This window comes from Mauremys mutica, chromosome 2 (assembly GCF_020497125.1).
Source record: "Mauremys mutica isolate MM-2020 ecotype Southern chromosome 2, ASM2049712v1, whole genome shotgun sequence".
Taxonomy (NCBI): domain Eukaryota; kingdom Metazoa; phylum Chordata; order Testudines; family Geoemydidae; genus Mauremys; species Mauremys mutica.
The window spans coordinates 165,535,746-165,540,818 of record NC_059073.1 but is presented as its reverse complement, the minus strand read 5'-3'; positions in this window follow the sequence as shown (position 1 = coordinate 165,540,818).

Sequence of the window (5,073 nt, the reverse complement as noted above, 5' to 3'; positions counted from 1 at the left end):
TTAAAAACTTTCAATTAAAAGATTTGGCCAATAAAGTTTCTCTTTCTCTTAAGGAACTGTACTAGACTTGAGTATATCACATTTTTCCTGATGTATTTAAACACTTTGTATTCTAAGTTGAACAAAACAAGTATCTGCATTTCAATCCAACCCTTCCACTTGATTTTAAACCAGACCATCCCATGAAAATATTAAACACAACAATTCTGGCCATGAGACAAACACCACAAGACAGAACATAGAACACAAAACATAATTTTTACTGTGCCAGCAAATCATGGTACGTTGAATGCTGTTCAGCTGGCATCAGTTTTCTCTGATTATCTGAAAGACAAGAACAGAGGTCTCCCCTTCGGGGCAGTCAATCATTGCTAAAAATATACAAATACCCTTGTTGATTTCAGGCAAAACAGGGGAATTACCCCATATTTTCTTGTATGTGTTTCATAGGCAGCCCAGGTTTCAGTGGTTTCTGCCTTATCAGTTAGATAATTTGCATTAATACAGATGCTTTCTGGCTTGCTTTTTACTTTTAACTCCTGCTTTTAAACACTGAAAGAAAACACCACCACTTATAGTGCCTTAGAGCCTAATAAAATTTCAATTACATAGCACTGTATACATTCTTCAGCTAATTCAACAAAATTGTTCATAGCCAAATGATTGCAATCCAATAATTCCGTTGCCTGAATTTATTTACAAACATTTTAAAGACACCAAGAACTTCTCTTTAGCATTTTTACAAGGTTCAGCTGCTGTTCCCTCCAGCAACTACAGAGTTAACTTTCCACTCTGCCTTAAATCACTTACTTGTTCCAACCTGTTTTCCAGTCTCTCTCTCTGTTGCCGGCCCGCCTGGGCCTGATCCTGCTTTTCTCGCTGACCCGTCCCTTCCGTGGGTACCAACTTGTTCCACTACCAGTTTAGCTAGGAGGGTGGGCTTCTTAACTAGCCCCCACCCTTCTGGTCTTTTCCCTAAAACATTTTTACTCACAAGACTACCCGAATCCTCCCTTTTCTCCAACTACTTTATTGCCCAGTCCTGCTACAACTGGGGGTAGATCCACATGCCATCCTTCCTGGTCAACCAGGGTGGAGAGAGGAATGCTAAACCCCTCTCCAGTTCTCAGACTTACTGCGGCTGAGAGTGGGCACACCTTTAATTATACAATCCTCAACATATAACACCAACAGTACCAAACAAAGCAAACATAAAATAACAAGGGTAAAACAGATAGATGGTGTAAATTCTGCAGGGCTCCCCCATTCTTAATTGCTCACCAAACTGTGACAAATTTCTGTTACCAATCAATCCCTCATGTCAGGTGATCAAACTGACACTGCAGGACGGTGGGGGAGGATAGAGAAAACACACCATATAACCAAATTTTAAAGCTTCATTAAAAATAATAAAACAACAATGGAGAGTGTTGGGAACGCTCCCACATCACTCAGGAAGAACATGAATGCCCCAAGCCTTAAGCCACTTTAATACTCACTCATGTCCAGACTGGCCACGTCTGTGTATAATGGTCAGAGAAGGGGGAATAGGTGGACGGGAGAATATCCTGTATACAGCTTGTTCAGAATTTCCAACATACTTCTGCTCTTGGGATGGCTGTTCTTTTACACCCTGGAATCTCCTGCGGCGTCTCTTTCAGAGATTCCAGTTCAGGTCAGCTGCCTATCTGGCTTCAGGGTTGCAAAGACTGTTGGATCTCACTGAACCGTTAAGCTTTGCAAATGCAATCTCAGTTCTGAAACTTGTATTGCCTTTGGTTTGCCTCTGTCTCTATCTTTCCACAGCCAGCTGGGGCCGAAAGCAGTTTTTCTTTGTACTTAGCATAGTCTGCGTTGATTCTTGACCTTGTACGCAGAGCAGCTTTCTCTTTATCTCTGGGGTTAGCCGAGTTTCAAATTAACCCGTTCCTAGACAAATTGCTCACACTGTGTCAGAGGCTCTTCTTTGGTGATTAAAAGCTCCTCTGAGATATATGATCTTATCTAGATTGAAGGTACCTTCTAATGGGCATTGTTTAGATGGATTTTCATGCGTGTAAAGATTCCAATTCTCTAAATACCTGCAGGTTTTAGGACCATAATGTACGTAGATGTAACATGCTGGGGTACCCTTAGGGGAATGTTTAGACTGTCCCTCCCCCATTTTCCACTTACACACACAGAGAGGGTGCCCTGTCCACGCTAGCGGCACATAAACTAAGGATCTCTCCCTACAGGGCACTCACACAGGAGAGACTAACGAAGATGACCACGACTCTCCTACACCTCCCTTCAGCAAAGAGCGTCGGCTAGTCTCTGGGGGTACGTCTACACTACAAGACTATTTCGATTCATCTTAATTCGAATTTCTGGAATCGACCTAATGTAGTCGAAGTTGTGTATCCACAATAAATACAGTAATTCGACTGTGTGAGTCCACAGTAACGGGCGAAGCGTCGACTTCTGAAGCGGTGCACTGTGGGAAGCTATCCCACAGTTCCCGCACTACCCGCCGCCCATTGGAATGCTGGGATTTCCCACCAATGCATGCTGGGGGGGGGAAACTGTGTCGAGGGTGGTTTTGGGTAACTGTCATCATTCAACCGTCACTCCCGCCGGCGGGAAATCAGTTCGCGCACTTTTCCTGTTATAAGTGACAGCGCGGACGCCACAGCACTCCACTGCGACCATGGAGCCCGCTGCGATCATCGCTGCACTTATGGCCGTTGTCAACTCCTCGCACCTTATCGAACACCTCTTCCACAGTGAGATGTTGAGAACTCGGTCGAGAAGGCAACGGCAGCGTGGTGAGGACATGAAGTCTCAGAGTGGCACAGACCTCTCACAAAGCACGGGACCCCGCGCCGTGGAGATCATGGTGGCAATGGGTCATGTTCATGCTATGGGACGTCGATTCTGGGCCCGGGAAACAAGCACGGACTGGTGGGACCACATAGTGCTGCAGGTCTGGGATGAATCACAGTGGCTGTGAAACTTCAGGATGCGTAAGGGCACTTTCCTTGAACTGTGTGACTTGCTGGCCACTGCTCTGACGCGCAAGGACACCCGGATGCGAGCAGCCCTGACTGTGCAGAAGCGAGTGGCCATAGCCCTCTGGAAACTTGCAACGCCAGACAGCTACCGCTCAGTAGCGAACCACTTTGGTGTGGGCAAATCTACCATGGGGCTTGCTGTGATGCAAGTAGCCAACGCAATCGTTGATCTCCTGCTCTCGAAGGTGGTGACCCTGGGAAACGTACAGGTTGTCATAGATGGCTTCACCGCAATGGGATTCCCAAACTGCGGTGGGGCTATAGATGGGACTCACATTCCTATCCTGGGACCGGCCCACCAGGCCAGCCAGTATATAAACCGCAAGGGCTACTTTTCCATGGTGCTGCAAGCACTCGTGGACCATAGGGGACGGTTTACCAACATCAACGTCGGGTGGCCGGGCAAGGTTCATGACGCGCGTGTGTTCAAGAACTCTGGTCTGTTTAGACGCCTGCAGGAAGGTAGTTTCTTCCCAGACTACAAAATAAATGTTGGGGATGTGCAGATGCCTACAGTGATCCTCGGGGACCCAGCCTACCCGCTAATGCCCTGGCTCATGAAGCCCTATACAGGCGCCTTGGACACTGACAAGGAACTCTTCAACTACCGGCTGAGCAAGTGCAGAATGGTGGTGGAGTGTGCTTTTGGACGTCTGAAGGGGAGATGGAGGAGCTTACTGACTCGCTCGGATCTCAGCGAAAACAATATCCCCATTGTCATTGCAACTTGCTGTGTGCTCCACAATCTGTGTGAGAGCAAGGGGGAGACATTTATGGCGGGATGGGAGCTTGAGGCACATCGTCTGGCTGCTGATTACGCTCAGCCAGACACCCGTGCGATTAGAAGAGCACAGCGGGAAGCCGTGTGCATCAGGGAGGCTTTGAAAGCCAGGTTCCTCAGCGAGCAGGGTAACCTGTGACTATTAACTTTGTGTATAGAGAGGCGGAACCTGCCCCTGTTTCTTTACCCAGTTTCTGTTGACTCTCCTCTACAGTTTCATATCCCGTTCACCCCATTTGCCCCCTTCCAACACACGTGTACAAATAAAGTTAATAGAGCATTGTTCAGCAACAACAAGGAGGGGAAAGTGATCAGGAACAGTCAGCATGGATTCACCAAGGGCAAGTCATGCCTGACTAACCTAATTGCCTTCTATGACGAGATAACCGGCTCTGTGGATGAGGGGAAAGCAGTGGATGTACTATTTCTGGATTTTAGCAAAGCTTTTGATACAGTCTCCCACAGTATTCTTGCCAGCAAGTTAAAGAAGTCTGGGCTGGATGAATGGACGGTAAGGTGGATAGAAAACTGGCTAGATGGTCGGGCTCAACGGGTAGTGATCAATGGTTCCATGTCTAGATGGCAGCCGGTATCAAGTGGAGTGCCCCAAGGGTCGGTGCTGGGGCCGGTTTTGTTCAATATCTTCATTAACGATCTGGAGGATGGTGTGGACTGCACCCTTAGCAAGTTTGCAGATGACACTAAACTGGGAGGATTTGTTGATATGTTGGAGGGTAGGGATAGGATACAGAGGGACCTAGACAAATTAGAGGATTGGGCCAAAAGAAATATGATGAGGTTCAACAAGGACAAGTGCAGAGTCCTGCACTTAGGACGGAAGAATCCCATGCACTGCTACAGACTAGGGACCGAATGGCTGGGTAGCAGTTCTGCAGAAAAGGACCTAGGGGTTACGGTGGACGAAAAGCTGAATATGAGTCAACAGTGTGCCCTTGTTGCCAAGAAGGCTAATGGCATTTTCGGTTGTATAAGTAGGGGCATTTCCAGCAGATCAAGGGATGTGATCATCCCCCTCTACTCAGCACTGGTGAGGTCTCATTTGGAGTACTGTGTCCAGTTTTGGGCCCCACACTACAAGAAGGATGTGGATAAATTGGAGAGAGTCCAGCGGAGGGCAACAAAAATGATTAGGGGGCTGGAGCACATGACTTATGAGGAGAGGCTGAGGGAACTGGGATTGTTTAGTCTGCAAAAGAGAAGAATGAGGGGGGATTTGAT